The 20166-nt window shown below is 39.9% G+C and overlaps 1 protein-coding gene across 13 annotated transcripts in view; it reads right to left on the bottom strand.

The window, feature by feature from the left end:
- The window catches only part of ZNF532 (zinc finger protein 532), a 119705-nt gene extending 107943 nt beyond the window's left edge, over positions 1 to 11762 (bottom strand). Inside the window, exons 1-3 of one of the 13 annotated variants that reach the window (XM_043977683.1) lie at positions 9876 to 10089; positions 9417 to 9628; positions 8797 to 8905 (exon numbers count right to left, since the gene is read on the bottom strand). The gene's annotated coding sequence lies outside the window, so the exon portion shown is untranslated. Of the gene's footprint in view, positions 1 to 8796; positions 8906 to 9416; positions 9781 to 9875; positions 10090 to 10277; positions 10640 to 10814; positions 11292 to 11615 lie in introns of those variants that run through there. The other 12 variants (XM_043977685.1, XM_043977687.1, XM_043977686.1 and 9 more) reach the window with 12 other exon arrangements.
- Between the last annotated feature and the right edge of the window lie 8404 nt (positions 11763 to 20166).

A 20166-nucleotide genomic window follows, 5' to 3' on the forward strand; every position in this document is an offset into this window, starting at 1 on the left:
TTAATGCTGCCCTAAAATAAAGGCCTATACCCCACTTTCTTCCTTGACCCATTCATTTGAGGAATTCTGCCAGTGTCTAAACAAATATCTCATATATTAAGGGATTCCATCATAGAGTGGCTTCAAAGCAACCTCCAGAAATGCTCAAAACAGGAACTATCCTGCATAGCTCCATACCAATGAAATTAGTCAGCACTTGTTCTTTTGTTTCTGCCATGTATATGTACAATCCTTATTGTATTGATCCTATTTCCCTTAATAGATTGCAATCTTCTTGATGGTAGAGTCTCATATTTACTGGAGTTTTGTTATGTGCTTGTATTTTAATATCTTCCTTGCGCTTTTTACCTGCCAAATTTTGCTACTTCCCTGAATCCATAATTCTTTCACCTTACTGAGAAGCTGGGCTGGGACTACTTCTTACCTGAGTTTGAGTCATATAAAAACTGTGGGTCCAAAGCAGTGTGTGGTTTCAGTTATCAGGGCTCTTCTTGCTGCTACTGGTCTGAATTTGGTTTTCTACTTGCCCTGCTCTGACCTTTCAGCTCCTGCAAATCTCTTGCTTCCTATGTCTTGGGATTTTCCATATTGCTTTGACCTTTAATGTTCGTGTCTGTCTTGGCCTTTTACTATATCCTTTTTCAGTTGCACAACTTTATTCTGTCCTTCTGTGTCCTCTTGATTTGTCTAGTTTCTAAATCTATTCTCAGCTATTATGGAAATCCTGACTTTAACTTGCTAACCATTTCTGACCCACAGTCTTGCTCTGCTACTGTTTTCCTGAATTTGCCTCTATACTTCTTCCTTGACCATCTTTTCTAGGTCTAGCCTATACCCACAATTAACCCAACTCTCCTAATCTTAGTTTCTCTGACACTTAATAGCTATATGATCCAAGCAAATTACATAAAACCCTGGGCTGCATCAGTAAAATGGGGTATTTAGATGGCTTCTAATGTTTAGATGTTTAGATGGCTTCTAATGTCCCTTCTCGCTCAAAATCTGGGCTCCTATAAGCCAATAAATCTGAGCTCACTCCCTGGTTTACAGCAGATTTTATTGAACTGTGCCACAGTTAAGGATGGACCAACCTGGCATCTGACGACAGGGCGGTTCATTCTGAGCACTGGCCAAGAAAACAGCTCTTTGCATGTTGACTCAAGAACTGACAGTCTCTACGACAACCATTAAATTACAACAGGTGGCTCCAGCCCAAACATCCCCTGGATCTAATCTCTGTATTGAATTTACCTTTTAATCCTGTCAACACCAGGACTTCAGGCAGCAATTGGTTGAAAATTCGAGGCAAAGAGCCAGGACTTTGGAGGGCCAGGCTAAGGATAGGGGTACAGGAAGTGGGGATGACCTAGAGAATACCCACAAACCAGTAGTCAAGCCAGAAATAGGCATCTAGAATTAGGTTAGGAGGAAGTGTCAGTACCAAAGGTTAAAGGCAGGTAGTAGATCAATCAATCAAATATTTATTAAGTACCTATTATAAGCCAGGCACTCTGCTAAACTCTGGGGATACAAAAAGAGGAAAAGACAGTCCCTGACCTCAAGAAGTTTACAATCTAATGGGAGAGCAAACATGCAAACAAATTTCTACAGAGCACATTATATACAAGATGAAAAATAAGTAATTAGCAGAGGAAAGGCACCAGAATTAAGAGGGGTTGGAGAAGTCTTCCAGTAAAAGAAGGGATTTTAGTCTGGACTTTAAAAAAGCTAAGGAGGTCAGTAGGCAGAGTGGAAGAGGATATTCAGAAAGGCTTAAAAGACCTCACATGATGTATCTTGTCCCTCTTTAAGGTGCTTATCAGGCATTACTGTGTATTACTGTTATCATTATTTGTCTTATCCCACTGCTATATTTTTAAGTTTCCTCAAGGCAGGAACTACAAATTATCTAAACTTTTATATGTCCCCTAGTACCCAGCACATCACACTACAAGCAGTGATTGCTTAACAAATCTTGATTTTAATTTGTCAGGTTATGAAAGGCCAGAAGAAGGAACAGGTCTGGAATCCAGGAAGAGAATTTGGTCCAAGAGCCCAGGAAAGGAAATTAGACAACAAGGGCTTAATAGTCTGGAGTCAGAAAGAGCATGAAAAACAGGAGTGGGAGCCTGGTCTAGGATTCTAGACAATAAGCACCAGCAGTTTTATTTTACACTGGGTCAGATTCCTGCTTCAGATCCTGAGTGTGTCAGAGACCAACCTTAGGTCCTTTAGCAGGGAATAGTTCCTATGAAGTGATTAGGTTCACATGAAGCCCATGGATTGGAAGAAGTAGCAGATTCTGGTATACGTGGGACAGTTTCACATCTATGCATTTTTCCAAAAGAGACTTGATCAACAGTCCCCAGTGGTATTGTCCAATACAACCAAATAATCCAGTAAAATAAGATTTCACAAATCCTGAGGGATTTTTGTCTAAGTGTTCTATCAGTCTGAGGCCACATTGTTTCCTGTTGCCAACCAACAGGCAGCATGTTGTACTAGAGAACATGCTGGGGTTACAAAATCAGAAAGATCCAGGTTCAAATCCCATCTCAGACAGTTACTAGCTATGGCATTCTGAGCAAACCACTTAATCTTTCTAGGACTCAGTTTCCTCATCTGTAAAATGAGGTTGAACTAATGACCTCTAAGGTCCCTTCATAGGTTTAACTATGAACTCATGTTAAATCCCTAAACAAGCTTCTCTGGGGGGCAGCTAGGTGGCGCAGTGGATAGAACACCGGCCCTGGAGTCAGGAGGACCTGAGTTCAAATCTGCCCTCAGACACTTAACACTTACTAGCTGTGTGACCCTGGGCAAGTCACTTAACCCCAATTGCCTCACTAAAAAAAAAACAAAAACAAAAACAAAAAACAAAAACAAGCTTCTCTGATCAGAACTAGCTCCCCATGCCAAGTTTCTGGTTTCACAAGGCAGTGGTTTTCACTGGAATAGAGGAACCAGGTTTAATCTCATTTAGGGAGTCATTCCCATCTATATCCCCAATCTGTTCTTATTTACTGGTTGCTACTCTACCTTCTATGAAAAAAAAAAAAAGCCTTCCTTCTCTCCCCCCATCACAAAGATAGAAAAGTTGAGGAATAAATTTTATGTGGATCTCAATCCCAATGCACCTTCCTTTGGGAAGAAAAAAATCATCTTTGGTCATTCCCTGATAGCCTGAGTCAATATTTTGTGGAAAACTGGGGGAGGGAAAGCCTTATCAATTATATAGAAAATTATCTCCTATCCTCCAATATTTTATCTACCCTCTCCCCAAACCAGTAAGAATTGTTTTATTTGCAACCTCCCAACCACCTCTTTTTTCGTCAAGACCTATGATTTCACTAGTGTAGGGAGCTCCAGTGAGAAAACTTCTACCAATGCAGTTCAATAACTATTCTGCAACTTAAAAACCTTTGAAAGTTCCCTAGAATACTCTGCTAACTGAACAGCCAACATGAGTGACAGGTGGAACATGAATCCAAGGCAGGCTCTCTATCCACATACTTCTTATTGACTTATATGTAGAAATTTAATATTTCTACTGAATTGGTTGAGGCAAAGAAACTCTTCTTTTATGCCTTAATATAAATTATATCAAAGGATGATTAGCCAGACAATGTGAATCACCAGCAGGTTTAAAATTTTCTTGAATCCAAATTCAAATGGCTGAGTATAGGCTTAGCTCTCTGACTGCAAGATATAGCCAAAAAAGAAACAAATATACCACCTCTGCTCCCAAGTTTCACCCACTTTAGGGTAGATACAGAGTCACGATAACTAAAGCCTTCCAAAGATAAAACTATTCAGTTAAGACCAGTGAGATTCTGAGTTTACTTGTACATCTCTCCTCCCCCCTCCCCCAAAAAAGAAAGAAACATTGAAAACAGAGAAGGGAATGTGGAACCCTCCACAATCTAAGAAAATCAGGGAAGCAATTCTACTCCTAAACCTTAGAGCAGTGAGTGATTGCCATCTTTCATGGGGACTACAACAAATTAGGACTTCTTTAACACCTCTTGTTTATTTGGTGATATGCATATTTCTGAACTTTCAAAAATATAAAGGCAGAGGAAGGATTTCTATCCCAAATACTGGATGTTCTGAAGAAAAGGTTAATAATAAACTAGTCTATTCAAAGAAAACTCTGAATAGATGAATATTGAATCCCCTCCTCACTGTCCCAACTATCCACATATAATAATAGTACCAACTAATAGGTAGCCAATTCTTAGAACTAGACACAACCACATATTTCATCCTTGCTTCATATATAAAATCTTTACACTTGCTGAATAGCAGAGAGGATGTGTGTGGATGTGAATGTGTACAATGAAGGATGTTTTATTGTGATTTTTCAATTATCTGAATCTACAGTTCAAGAATTATAAAAGTGGACAAAAATATAAAGAATTTGGGTTTTAATGAAATTATAATGAAATCAATGACTAGAGCTAGGCTCCAAATGAACACACATGAAAATGTGGCCTATCCCCTTTTCTAGAACAGATTTTTGCTCATATTCTTAAATTTCCGTAGTGCTAAGCTCTAGGAGAACCTGGAAAAGAGTCACTTGCAGGATTTGCCACAAATCCAATTGGATTGTCTTTCTTGAAAAGATAGTAGGAATACCTAGAACATAGTACATGAATATCATTTTTCATTGAGACTGGAATATATGATGCTTTATCTAATACCTTTGCTACAATATCTATCAAGGCTTAATTTTGAGAAATATCATTGAGAGTTTTGTACTCTTGGTCAAATAAAACCCTCTGTATGCCTGGAATATTTGATACTAAAAAAAAAAAATGACAACTTTACTAGACTAAACAAAATTGTATGTGTCTTGCTGGATGAAACAGATTTCATGTCTGTCATGGTAACCTTAGGTATCTATATTGTCATGTATATAAAAGATTTGTAAATCTTCAAGTTCTATAGAGAAAGATAGCCACACATCAGGTACTATGATCATTATTTCTAATGTTTAATAACAAGGTTTTTTTCTCAGTTCTCAGTTGCAAACTGCTAGCTACGATCTCCAGGCCAGGCCTAACAACTTGCTCTTTCTACTTCTCTTTATCCCTCTCTCCTTCTGTCTCTGTCAGGAGAAAATCTAGTCAGGCTTGGCTCCTTCCCCCAAAGGAAGGGTGGGGTGAAGATGGCTGACAGAGACAGAATGACTGACTAATCCATAGGTGTAACCACTAAACACCAAAGGAATTGTACCAAAGTCTAGTGGACATCTTTATCTTACTTAATTCTGTCTAATACAGTCAAAGGTCCTTGGGGAACCCTAGATTGATGTTTTTGTAAAAGGTTCCAGCTCCCTTTGTTTACTTCTGAGTATGAGGCCCAATATTTGGGGGCCACTTCATAGCCAGTCTTGGCAGAGATCTCCTGGGTGGAACACATGTAGCTATGACACATCTATGAATCATGATAGAAGGGATAGGTATGTCACAGGTCAGCATGTGCCCTCACCATAGTCTTTATTTTGAGATCAATAAATTATCATTAGGTTAAACTGACTAATTCATGATGAGCATGAGATACCTCTTCTAGAAATCCAGAATCCAAATGGCATGTATATAAGCCTAGAACTTGGGACTAGCTCTTAATTGGACATAACTATTATTTATTATTTTAATGAACCTTAATACAGCTGTAAAAATATTAAACTTCTGGAAATATAGCTGTAAAGAATAAAATAAATTCAGTACTTTTTTGTTTCCTGTTTTATCTAATTTAGATTAGTTTGGGGTTATGAAGCACATCACCCCATTAGACAATTCGCTATTATCATTTCATCTCACATTCTGATATCTGTTCACAAAACTTCTGTTATGCAATATGACTTCAGAGGTCTCAAATGAAATTTATAAGGTTGGTCTTTTTTCAGGTGATGAGGGCAGCTTTTCTTTTATCACTGAAAGCTGTTATTTCTTAATTCATGAGAAACATGATTATCTAAAATATTAACACAAAGAAGATTGGGAGTTATAATTAAGAGTAGAAAACAGTAACCCAGAATTATTTTAAATGCCCTGTTTCCCTTTTATTGGCTACCTTTGGACATTCTACATCTGGGCAACATAGCCATCATGGAGTTCTACCAAATAACCATTCCAAGGACATGGGAAGGTTATTTGAAACCAGCTAAAGACATCCTATACCCCAGAGCAAAGCTCAAAGAAACACTTCAAGGGAAACGGGGAAAAAAATACAGGCTGCAAAATTTTAACTCATATATAGCTCAAATAACCTAGCCAACAGGTAATAAAGGAAAAATAACCTGTTAAATGTTGATGACCTTCTCCTCCTCTAATATGTCTTTGAAAACATATCCCCCCAAAAATAGAATGGAGGAAAAAATTCGAGAGGAAAAAAATCTGAGGAGGAAAAAGCTCATCTTTCTCAACAAGTCAGATTTCATGATAACATTCAATTAATGTAGGTGGAAAAATTAATTCTCCAAATAGAAGATAAAAAGAAGCATGGGTTTAAGACTCCAGTTACACTTTCTTTCCTGTTTACCTTTTATAGCCAAACTAACACTTTCTTTCTCCAAACTAGATTATAATTCACGCTCAGAAATGCTTCAATACAGCTGCAGGCAATCTCAATGAGCTTTCTATCTGAGGTAGGATAGGGCCTGCCTGCGTGCACAACCAGCTACCATCAAAGCAAGGGCCCTGAAATGTCTATGTCAACATTTTGCCCCTTTCCCAAGACTCAACATGCTAATGCATAATCGACCAGTTTGTATTCATATTTCCAACTTCAACTACCTCTAAAATGAGACCTGAAACTTGCTAAATTGTTGTACTTCTGTGTAAGTCCAAATACTGGAGACAAACCTCAATCCAAGATGAGCTCATGATTACTGATGCAGAGAACCAGCCCTCCAACGTTAAACAGCATTTTCAGCTGGAAATACTGGCCTACATACAAAATCCAAATGCTATTTTCCAGAAGATTTATGAAAACATAAAGCTAAAACCACCAACAGGACTTCAAACCAAACTGCTATTTAAGCATATTCTATGCGTGCAATTCCCAAAAGGCATTTTTAACATCTTAGCAAAAAAACAAAAAACTGCCACTAGTCAGAGGTTTGTCTTTCAGATTTAAATCAAAAAGAAACACTGACTTTAAGAGAATGATTTCAGTGACCACAATTTTAAATCAGCTTATTGTTCTAAAATTAAGAGTGATTATGTTTAGTCATATGAATTTTGGTTGGCAGCATAGAAAATGCAACAAATATGAAATGTGGATTTCAGTCTGCTTTGCAAGCATAATTCTGTGGTGAAATACAGAACCTCTGGCAGTCAGAAATTATATTGAATTTGAAAAACCATTTTAGAAACATTTTTAAAGGAATTTTGCTCCTTTGTTCTACCAGTTTAACAAATCTAAAAAGGATATCCATACAAAGTATTTTTTTCCTACCTACAATGCAATCTTCTCTTCCTTTTGTTACACTTCAACAAAAATCTTAGGGTCTGAAGACTAAAATTTTAAAGAACAAAGATAACACACCCTTGCATACCTCCCACCCTTTAATCCAGCTATCCTGCCCACAACTACCACTACTTAATTTATAAATTCTCAATGTTTCTGAGATTGTCTGCTCTTCTGAATAGAGAGAAGAGCAAAATAACCACTTCACCCTAGTCACAAAAAATTCATTTTCAATGATTCCCTCCATGCTCACCCTCTGATTATAGTTTACTAAGGTCCAACAGGCAGGACTGGTTATATTTGTTAACATCATTTTGGAAAAGATTCTAGAGTTGCTGATTTCCTGTTTTAGGAAGTTACAGTCCTTTCGCAAGGATCCCTAAGGCAAAATGCTTAGTGTTCCTGTGTAAGCTCTAACAGCCTTTGTTCTTTACTTTACCACATTCATTACTGCTTTATTCTCTCTTCTCTTCCTCCAAAGCCTTTACTTTTCCATGATAAATTTAAAAGCCAACTCAAATCTAAGAAAATACTTTTAAGACATTAGAGAGACTTTCTATTATCCATGATTGTGACATTATAGGTTGGAAATAGGCATCTTTTGGCAGAGGATGCCAGCCCATCCAGTGTTCTTTGGTATTTCATTATTACTCCACATTAAAACGTATCCCACAAATAATCCACTAGAATATTCAGCTTCTAGTCCATCAACATCCCCTCCAACACACCCATCACCACTACTACCACCACCACTAAAATCACTAAAACATTCCTCTACTTGGCTCCAAATGAATCCCTTTCAGGATGAGACAATGCTGCAAAGTAAAATAAAGCTGGTCAGTTGAAGGAAGAAAACGTATGTCTAAGTCCAAAGTCTCTAAATTCTAAAATGATAAGCAGGTGGCCTCCATTTGATGAGGCAGTTACCTTTTATGTAACCATACGGAAAATGTTACATGAGTAAATGCTACATGGGTAGGACTGTGGTGCAATGCAAAACAATGCATTTTCTCCACAAGGCCCATGGTTTCTTACCAGCATTTGCACTTGGCACTTTTCAAGGCCTCTTTCTGGAGACTGAGTAGCCAGCAAGATGCCTATGCACATGCTATTTAAAATGAAGCCATCCTAAATTAGCTCTGATAACAACAATGTCATCATAAAGTCATGCTAATCCCATTAAACCTGGATAAGATATGAGTATTTCTTGTAGAGTCAAACCACAATTTCTTCACCAGTGAACCAATCGTTGTCAGATTTAATCTGTGTATGCATGTATCTTCAAATTATTATATTCATGCTCAAAATATCATATCTCACCTTGTGAACCTTGACCTTTTGGAAAGACTGATCAATGCTCAGTTACTGTCACACAGATGCATTACCTCTGCAAATATGAAAGGGTTAAAAGCAGCCCCAGTCAATAGGCCTACAAGGAAAAAAAAGACAGTATGTATGCCTTACAGCATCACTGCAATGCATTTATGCTCATTCCTAGAACAATATTGTTACCTTTTGGCCTTCACAACTGTCAGATGTAACCCCCCCCCCCCAACACAGACACACACAGACACACACACACACACCCTTTAATAGCATCTAAGATGAAAAGCACAAGACAGCACATAGCCTGCAAAAGAAAACAGCATGCAAAGCAGCATTCTCCAAGTCACAAATAAAACTACAATTACAAAGCCATCAGTTCATTTTGGTTTGGTTTTTAAAAGAGAGAAAGAGACTGCAAAAACCAAGTGTCCCCACCCTAGCAAAGCACATTTTTTTTTCTTTAATAAGGGTCATAAATCTCAGCTCCCTGTCCATCCCTTAAGCAAAAGAAAAAGGCAGGAAAAGCCCAAGTAACCTCAGATCCTGCAAACCTGTCCAATTTTTTTTCTCCTCTTCCCTACACAGAATCTTTTAGGACTACATTAGACACATACCAGTGCTGTGTGGTGTCTAAAGTGTGCATTCACATACTGTGTTGGGATGGTACCTTCCTGCAAGCTCCTCTGCTTTTGGCTGCCATGAAGGGAGGAAGCTGCTATCCCACTGTAGTAGCTCAGTGACTGCATTGTGTTCAGGAGCTGATCTGCCTCAAACCAGTTTCAGCCGGTTCTGGTCACCCTACATAAAAAAGCTATGGCAACCCTCGCTGAGTTGCCAACAAGTCCCTGAAAATCAACAGCGCAGGGGGGATCTCGCTAGGGGTTGCTTTTTCCTTTTTGGTCCTGGTGAGGAGGGGGAAGTCATCGTGTATCCCCCCCCAACACACATGCACAGACCCTTGAAATGCTCACCTCTCCAGCGCCCCTAAAGCCTCTCAGGGCCCCATTCCCCCCCTCCCTTCTACCCGAAGCTCCCAGCACATCCATTTCCCCCTCCTTCCTTTCCCCACTTACCTCCCACAACCTGGCTCAGATCTTTGTGTGTGTGTGCGTGTGTATTTCTATGTGTGTATGTGTGTCTCTGTGTGGGGAGCTAACAAAGAGCCCCCCAATAAAGAAAAATCTAGAGCTCTGTCCTCACTCAGGATGCGTTTGCTGCACACGACGGCCTTCAACCCCATAGCAGAGCGCTGCGGGCTTGCTGACCAGGTTCTTCTCTGCCTGACACCCCGACTCTACTCCACCCCACCTCCCTGCCTGCCCCCCCTCCCAATACTGTCACCACCACCACCACCACCACCACCACCACCACATGCCCCACACCCACCCGCCCACCCAGCCAGCCAGCCACCCACCCAGCCAGCCAGACAGCCAGCCAGCCAGCCACCCAACCACCACCCCCCCTTTTTCTCCAACCTTCTCCTCTTCTTTCAAGCACCTGGGGAGAAAAAAAGTCCAAATCCCTTCACCCCAGGGAAGAAAGCTGGGGATGTCCATAGGGAGAAGGATGAAGGGGAAGGGGAGGAGTGGGGGGACAGAGGCCCCTTTAAAATAAACAGTGTAGAGACAGTACTGGGGGAGGGGAGGAGGAGAAGGAGTGCCCCACTGCTCACGTGGCCCCCTCTCAGAAGCCGTGGGGCCTAGCTCCAGCGGCTCCCTTTTGCAACCCCCCAGGAAAGTAGCAGCAAAGAGAAGAGACGCTCTCCCCAGAGAAGAGATTGGAGAGGCCAATGCTATCAGGCCAAGGGGACTAAGAATCGCCCATTGCCACCCCACCCCTGCAGTGGTGACAGCAGCTAGGGGCAGATGCGAACGCGACCTACCTACCCCCCCACCCATTGCAGTCTTCTACCCAGAGCCCCCCTCTCCTGGTTCCTTCCTGCCCTCCGACCCTCACCTTTCCAACCACCCACACCCACATATACACACTCACACACATAGGCGCACACCCACCCCCTTCCCGGTGTTGGCCTTTGCAGCGGTCAAGCCCGGGTGTCTGGGCCGCAGCTCGGATGACCTTTGTTTAGCGCGGCGCCGCCGGCTGCTGCTGTAGCTGTCGTGGCTGCTGCGGCTGCTGCTGCTGCTACGGCGGCGGCAGCGGCGGCGGCTGCTTCCATATTACGGGCGTGTCATCTGCATTCCCGCTGCCTGGGTCTGTGTGTGTGTGTGTTGGGGCGGCCTCGCCGCCGCCGCTGTTGCTGCTGCTGCTGCTGCTGTTGCTGCTGCTGCTGCTGCTACTACTACTACCACTGGCTGCGCCGCAGCTTCAGCTCCCCGGGCAGCTGCAACAGGAGCAACTACAGCAGCAGGGGCTCCGGGGCCCGGCCCTACCGCAAGATACCCCGGGGCCTGGAAAATCTGAAGCCCCGGGCCAGGCGGGCAGGCGGGTGCCGGCGCTCGGGTCCCCGCCGCGCGCGGCCCTGTGCCTCTCTCCCGGGGAGCCGCGCGCGACGACCCAGGGCAGCTTGGCAGAGTAGGCCGCGCGCGGCGCCGCGAGCCCGGGGCTGAGCAGAAGCTGCGGCCTAGGGAGGGAGGGGAGGGTGCCGCCGTGGCCCCAGCTCGCCCAGGCACGGCCGGAGAGCCGAGCGAACAAAAGAGAGGAAAGGGAGAAGGGGGAGGGGGGAGGGGGGGCTGGGAATGGGGGAAGGGAAGATTGGGGAGGGGGGGTGTTGGTTAGAGAGAAAGGCATGCAATATGCTATTATTCTTATAACTAGCTTAGATTATTACGAATTTTAAAATAAGTCTGACAGACCTGCCAAGTCTCACCCATATGGGGCTGCTGGATTTTAACTCTCGCCCTGGTGATGGTGGTGGTGGTGAGAAGGATGGAGAGAGGATTTTTTTTTTTTTTTGTCCAACGTGTATTTCAATCAGACATTTTAGGATCTGACTCAGTCCTTTAAACGGCCGCAAGCCGCAGCTACTGGAGAGCAAGGCCTTGCTAAAGATGGCTGGAAAATATCGAGAGGCTGAGGGTGGAGGGGGGGGGGATCTCAAGGAAAAGAAGGGGGAGTGGTGGCTCTGTTAGCCTTATAATGGTGGCAAATAAAAAAGGGGGAGGGGGAAATCTTAAGAGAAATTAATTTTAAGCTTCTCCCTTGAGGGTAAAGAAGGGGCCTTTTATTTATAGGTCCAGCTTGAAGCCCTTTTTAAAAATAAACTGTGCCACAAAAGGAGTGAAGACACCCCAGCGGGGAGATTGAGTTTAAAAGCCACGCATTTTGCTATCGGGGAATAAAAGGGAATTGGGACTAAACCATGGCATTTTCCCTTTCTGTGGTAGTTTTTTAAAAGTGGAGAAAATAGTATTAAGAAAACTGAGGAAAGAGAAAACAAGATGCAAAAAGCCCAAGTTTTTAAATTCTAGAAGCAAGGTTTTTTTCATAAATATAACATGAGGTTTTTTTTAAAAGAAGGAGCATACAATAGTCAAACACATGCATAATAATGAAATGTCTAGCTTTCCTTGTCTTAAAGGTGAGATTACATGGTTTTCTATTGTAGATTGAGCCTCTTGTTTTATCCATTTGTATGTCATGGTTTTTGAAATGTCCACAATCTGGTTTTTTTGGGAAACATCACACAAAACTGAAAAACAATTTAAAACATACAATGCCAATTGAGCAGCCACTGGGAATAGAACAAAATGGGAAAATCTGTTTTAAAAAAAGAAAAAGAAAAAATGCCTTTCTCTCCAAGTCTACTAAGACTTCACTTGGTTCTACCACTACAAATAATGCATCAAACTACACCTTTTTAAAATCCTGCTATGCCATTTTACTAAACTCCAGTGGCAAAGAATATTTCCATCTGACTCTGTACTCTGTGAAATAATTCTAGGTGCTTCCTTTTGTTGGTTTTAAATTAGATTAATTAGTTAATGTCTGCAGAGCATTTGGAAGATGAAAAGCACTTGAAAGATGTGTACCTTACATTAACTTCCATTGTTCTTATGTTATAGAGTTAGAATTGAACATAACAGTTTTCCCATTTAAAAAAAAAAACCTTTTCATATGAATGAACTGAAATATAGAATCAGAGATGTCCTTACTTTTAAGTCTAAAAGAAATTGCTAATAGTTGCATATACATTTGATTATATTTACGATTTTAGAAAGGTCTGTGTAAATGGCAAAATTTTCACCAACATACCTCTTTTTCCAGTGACATATGATAAAATGGAAGATCATCAAGGGCCTGAAAATAATCACTTCCAATCCTATATGAATTGTATTTTCAATTTTACTTGAACTTTGATTCTTTTTTTCTTCTCCAAATCGTAATGAGCCTATGTGGCCCTATGAGCTACAGTGTACACTGTATAGTCTACAACAGAATATACTAGTATATACTCATGGTATTGTTATATTCTATGGACATATATGGCAAGCAAGCTGTAATATTTAATAAATGCTATAACACTTAATAGATTTGGGCTCTGTGGTCAATTTGATAGCATTTCCTCATCCCTTTTCCATTGTAGTTCATGTTAGAGAACAGCCAAAGGGATTTGGAAGGTTGCAAGATTTTAAGAAGATGAATGTTTTCCATGGAGTGTCTTCATATTCAGAATTTCCTGATGGTCTCAAAATGACAAAGATTGTTTTTGAACAGGTCACTTTGCAAAAACATTTCAGATCAAAGTCTTTCTCAAAATAGCAGAAGTCCTAGAGAAAACTGGTTTGCAAATGTGCCTGGATTCACAGATAATAGATCCATTGTGATAGTCTTCAAAGCATATAAATATATCAAACTGGTAATAGAAGATTCAGTTTTCCTACAAATCATCAAGACCTTTTATTTCTAGAGGGGTTTAGATGAACCATTTTGCTAACTAACCATTACTTACAAGAGAAATAATAGACAACTAAAAGTATAAGCTCCAAAATGCTGCATTTCACAAAATTATGAAATTCCAGAATTGGGAGGAATTTTTTTTAATCCAAAGTATAAAATTAAAAAATCCTTTACCCCACCCCCCCAAAAAAAATCAATACAAAAGCTCTTTGGAAGGATACACTGTATCCTATCATTTTATACGACTAAACAAGAGAGGCAGTTACCTGACTATGCAAGATTGAAACAAATTATTGTTTCTGAGTGTCATGCATTAAAGGTCAACACAAAGAAATCATGTAACATTAATGCCAAGCAGAAACTACAAGAATTTCAGTTCCTGGGAGATTTAGTTATTTGGGGGGGCTTTTTTGCTGTATAAATCAAGAGGGATTTGATTTTTCAACAAAGGCACCCATCAGTGGATCTCAAAATGCCAGCTTTGGTTTTTTAAGATGATTTTTATCTTGTAGAACTCATTAGTAAGGCACAGAGAGAGCCATCCACATATCTTTCTGTCTTCCACATTCCTCAGTAGAAACAGGATAACATCCTATAGAGTACATAAGAGGTGACAAATACACTTTCCTAGGTGTATTTGTAGTATTTGATTCCTCTGACTGAAAGGTATATGACCTCTAAAGATATATAGGTTAAATTTATCATTGATTTTTTTTTAAGTACTGCTAACTTTATCCTTTAGTCATGTAATTTTAGAATTTGTATCACATTGGCCATCAAAAACATCTACCAGGTTTTAGTTTGTTTTTAGTGATGATAAAAAGATTGCTAAGATTATCTGGCTTGGCTACATGTAAAATTGAGGGACTTATAACTAAATAAATATTATCAGGCCACTAGAAGGATAAAGAAGGGTAGATATAATGGTGTAGGGTTCAATTCTAGTGATCCTAAACAAACCAACAAAGAAAATCCTTTTGCCTTTCATTAACTATATTAACTGCATAATTAACTGCATAATAAAATAGATCTATGGCAAAGAGACTTATGTAATATGGAGGCTACTTGGACAGTCTCTATAAGTGAATGATATAAAATTATGATTCCTTTAAGACTAAAAAACTACATGGATAAATCTTGAAGTTTGCCATTCATTCAAGCTAAAGCATTGGAAAAATTAATTTCTGGCCTTTTATGAGACAATTTCCTCAATCTGTTAAAATGTGGTCCCAAGGAAGCCAAATCCATGAGTCAAATCCATTACAGATCAGTAAGCCTGACAGGAAAATTTTAATCAGGCTGCACCCATGACCTCAAAAAACCATCTTCAAAATCCATGCTACTGAGTTTGGGGGGTGGGGGTGGGAATGGGAACCAGGTGAAATGTCTAAGTATATTCCCATGCCTGAGAAGACTTATAGAAAACAATTTTGATCTATGCCCCAAAAGCTATAAAATTTTAACCCAGTGATACCACTACTAGATCTATACTACAAAGTGATCAAAAAGAGGAAGGAAAAGGATCCATATATACAAAAATATTTATAGCACCTCTTTTAGCAGTGTCCAGGAATAAATGAATGTGATGAAATACTATTATGCTATAAGAAATGATGAAGGGTACCATTTCAGAGAAACCTCAGGAAGACTTATATGAAGCGATGCAGAGTGAAGTGAGAAGAACGAGGGGGAAAACTCATAAAATAACAATATTGTAACAACTTTGAAAGACTTAGAAACACTGACCAACCACAATTTCAGAGGACTAATGCTAAAATAATGCTGCCCATGTCTTGATAAAGAGGTAATGGAATCAGACAGCAGACTAAGAAATATTTTTTGGACATGGCCATTGCAGAATTTATTTTGCTTGACTGTATATTTGTGACGAGTGTGTGCATTTTCTTTCCCATGGAGGGGAGTGGTGGGAGGGAGAAGAGGGAAATCTTCATTTGAAAATAAAATAATCAATTCTGCCATAATTCTTGTTTTGAATACTAGAATTTGTTCCAACAGGATTGATAGATTAGGGAACATTTTGAGCATAACACAACTTGCTGATATTTAATTTCTTACATGAGCAAGAAGGCATAAAACTGTACCACTTCACAATAACTCACAAGCTGCTACCTTCTCTATACACCAGACTCCCACCTTCCACAAGCAAACTTCAGGTCTTTGTCAAGAAAAAGAGTCATATTTATTTCTGCTGAAGTAGGAACTGGGGGAGGGGGGCGGGGCAGGAGGGCTGGTCTGCATTCTCTCCCCCACTGAGAACTTTCTAGCCCCAGGAGCAAGCCAAGCAGCAGCCACTAGTTATTGTAGTATTTATGTATTTCTTAACCATTTAACAAGTTTAAACTACTAGTTGTTTTTGTTTTTTCACTTTACCAGTAGTAAAAATATTACTACTTTTAGTAGTTCCTATCTTTTTAAAAAATGCCACTGGTGAAGTTCTTGAGTGTAGGGCCCCTAACTCCATTGTCCCTATAAGCAATGTGATTTTTGTTGTGAGAAATGCATGGTGCTTTTTGGGAGCACATATGTCAGGCTGGAGCATAACCAATTGTAATTATTTCAGAAAAAATGTCTACAGCACACATCCACTGAAATTCTAGGTCAAGGATACCATCTTGTCAGACAAAACTAGCATGAAACTAGAAGGTAAAAATTGCAACTAGATGGATTTGGATAACAAATAATTTTTGTCAATGACTTGAATGAAGACATAGATGGCATTTTTAGCAAAGGTGTAGATAACACAAAGTTATGTAAAGGGGTAAAATTCTAGCTATGATGTCTAAAATCTAATGAGTGGTCACCTTAAATTAGGAAATGTATAGCACCAATCTTTGGGCATTAAGTATTTATTAAAGTATATTAGGGGTAAGTAAAGAGAAACACGTGGATCAAGTATGAAATTTGCTTGCTCTCCCTCTCCTGCCTGCTCTTGCTCCCCAGCTGAAGTCTCCCACTAAAAGGCCCACTCACCCCTCGGCTTCTCTCAGAAGCCTCCTAAGAAACCAGAAACAGGGCTGTCCACACACACAGCTAATTGGCTGGTAGTTCTGATTGACAGGTCCCACGGGTGGTTCTATAAATGTAACTTCGGCAACTTCTGGACGCTAAAGTCACATAGTTTCTAAATCACATGCTTTCTCCTCATGGCGGAGCTTCCCTGCAATATCTTTCCCAGCAGGGGGTGTCATTCCAATACTCACAGTTAGGAGGAACAGGTTAGACAACATGTCCAGGATACAAAAAGTTTGTCCAGAAGAATGAACTAGCTCTAATCAAATAAAGCCCAACAGGAATAAGTGTAAAGACACATGTTTGATTTTTTTTTTCTTAAATCAACCATGCAGGTACAGAATGGAGAAAGCATGGCCAGACAGCAGTTCGTGTGAGGAAAAAAAAAATCTGTGCAACAACTCAATATGAGTCAGTGTGCCACGGCAGCCAAAAACAAAACAAAACAAAAAAAAACTCACAAAATCTTTGTCTGTATCAATAGACACAAGGTCCAGAACAAGAGAGGTGATAGTTCTGTTGTACCAAGCCCTTATCAGACCACATCTGGAGTGCTATGCTCATTTCTTGGCACCATAATATAGGAAGGCATTAAAAAATTGGAGGGACTTCCTACAAGCATGACCAGCATAGTGGGAAGTCTGGAGAATCAATGATTGGTTAAAGTAATTGATGATGTTTAACTCAAACAAGAAAAGACTGGTGGCCAAGGACATGATTTATTGAAAGGGCTATCAAATGGAAGAGACATTATCCTTGTTCTTCTGGGCCCCTGAGGAACTAGTAACAATAATTGAAAGTTGGAGAGAGGATTTTGCCTCAATGTAAGGCAAAAACTTTCCCAAAATTTTAGCTGTCCAAAAATAGAATTGACCCACTTAGTAGATTGTAGGGCTCCTCATAAGTGGAAACAAGACTTGTTGGGGATATTATGGTATGGGGATTCCTATATAGATATAGGTTGAACTATGTGATCGAGATCCCTTTTCACTCTAAGTCTATAGTTCTATAAAATGTCAACTCCTGTCATCCATCAGATAGTTATAGGTTATTTTTAAATTTCCCTTTTATATTTTGAACTTAACATTCATCAATAAACCCAAACATTTAAATATACAAAGAACTAAAAAGGGGATTGTAATAGACCCCAGGAGCTGTTGCAGAGGTTTTTTTTTTTTTTAATGTCTATTGAATTTAACAAGATAAGAACCAGATTAATTATTCATTGACATCACTCAAGATTTAAAGGACAAGGCAGATTTCTTATACTCCAAAACTGAGCTCCTACATCATGTCATTTACTCATGCCACTTGCAGTCTAGTGCATGTCATCAGTTTAAATGGACACTGTGTGGAAATTTCAGGGTAGAAACTATACTTGGCTAAGATGTGGAAGTATATTAAAAAATCTTTTTAGTTGAACTAAAATATTAATAAATAAATGTTTCTTTAGCCTAAAACCCTTTCCAGACTTTCAGACTTTTCCCCCTAGGAAATTATGTAGATGGTCACGAAGAAAAAAAAAAACCCTAAGTCTTTAGAAAATGGGATAAGGGTGGTAATCAAATTTGTGACAAAAAGTAACTACAGGCACCCCAGCACCTGAAGCAATTCACTCTATCACTTAATGATAGTGCCCTTTAACACTGGGAGGAAGCCCTTTGAATCCTTAAGAAGAATGACAATTTTTAATAAATTAAATCACTATTGTTCTAGAATGTGGGCTCCAAAACTATATTTTAACATATTGTGACCTTATTGGAGTTCTGATGCTATGTAACCCTGAATTATCTTGAAATAGAGAGGTTTCAGTGCCTATGCATTGAATTGGAGTTGGAGGGTGGGGTTGGAGGATTACAGCATCTTGGCCTTTTTTATTTTATTTTATTTTTTGTGGGGCAATGAGGGTTAAGTAACTTGCCCAGGGTCACACAGCTAGTGTCAAGTGTCTGAGGTCAGATTTGGACTCACTCAGGTTCTCCTGAATCCAAGGGCCAGTGCTTTATCCACTGCGCCCCCTAGCTGCCCTCCCCCCCCCTTGGACATTTCTATCTCTACTCTAGAAATGCCTGGATTTAGAAGTTAAATTAATGAAAATTATTTCTCACAAACTTATGCCTAAAATGGACAGAGTACAGCATTAATTTTTTTTCAAAAAATACACAGCATTATTCACTGAGTTTGAAGCATTAAACTATCCCTTCCAAATACAAACTGCTGTCATTTCTCTTCAAAACAGGTTCTTCTGGCATTTGGCCTTATGACTGTTTTCCACTTCCAGACCTGTGTTTTGTTGGGGAGCCAGTGGGGTGGGGGTGGGGGGGCCTCAGCCAAGTTCTTATTTGAGCCACAGTTACATATCTAACTTTCCTCTGTGCTGACTTGGAGTCTTCCTCCTTTAGCCATTTAGCTAGTGTCCCACTGCTTCCTGCTCAAAGAATGCTAGTTTTTGGATCCTGGAGAAAGTCTCTAGAGCCTATCTTTCTCTAGCAAGGACTGTCTTTTACCTCTTTTTGTATCCCCAGCATTTAGCACAATGCCTGTTAGCCTAGCAAATACTTAATAAATGTCTGTTGACTAACTAATTTTACATTTAAGCAAACTGATATGCTCTACTGCCCCATATCTTGTTTCCCTATCTTAGAATGAAGTAGTAAATTTTGCCACTCATGACATACTCCAGATGAGCCATGTTGGGAGCTTCTTGGTTTCCCTTCTTTTTTCCCCTCAATCATTACTCTTCATCCAGAGCTCTAAGAATGACCCCACTTTTTTTTCTTGTCCAAAGTATGATGGCCAGCAGCACAGCCATAAGTATCCAAAGCTCCTCTCCTTACACCAGAGGTTCACCTTCTTTCTCAGGCCAAGACAAGAATCGAGCTTTAGAAAGCACTTCCAAAATCAATTCAACCTGACTTTTATTAAGCACTTATCAAGCAGAGGAGGGAGTAAGAATACAAAGACAAAGATGAAATAGCCTAGCCCTCAAGGAACTAAGGGGATTCTGGCCTTAGGAGGAGGAGGCACTTGTTCAAAGATAAAATAGAAATGAAAGACAGAAAAGTAAATTACAGTGTTTCCCCCTAAATAGTATTTCCCCCAATTACATGTAAAAATAGTTTTCAACATTCATTTTTGTATGATTTTGAGTTGCAAATTTTTCTCCCTCTCTCTTTCTCTCTCTCTTCCCTCCCCTCTCCCCAAGACAGCAAGCAATCTGATATAGGTTACATATGTACAATCATGTTAAACATAATTCCACATCAATCATGTTGTGCAAGAAGAATCAGAACACAAAGGGAAAATGGCAAGAAAGAAAAAACAGAAAACCAAATAAAGTGGAAATAGTATGTTTCCACCTGCTTTCAGACTCCTTTGTTCTTTTTTCTGGATGCGAGAGCATTTTCCATCATGAATGTTTTGGAATTGTCTTGGATCATTGTATTGCTGAGAAGAGATAAGTCTATCGCAGTTGAT

The sequence above is a fragment of the Dromiciops gliroides genome, chromosome 1 (genome assembly GCF_019393635.1).
Source record: "Dromiciops gliroides isolate mDroGli1 chromosome 1, mDroGli1.pri, whole genome shotgun sequence".
Lineage (NCBI taxonomy): Eukaryota > Metazoa > Chordata > Mammalia > Microbiotheria > Microbiotheriidae > Dromiciops > Dromiciops gliroides.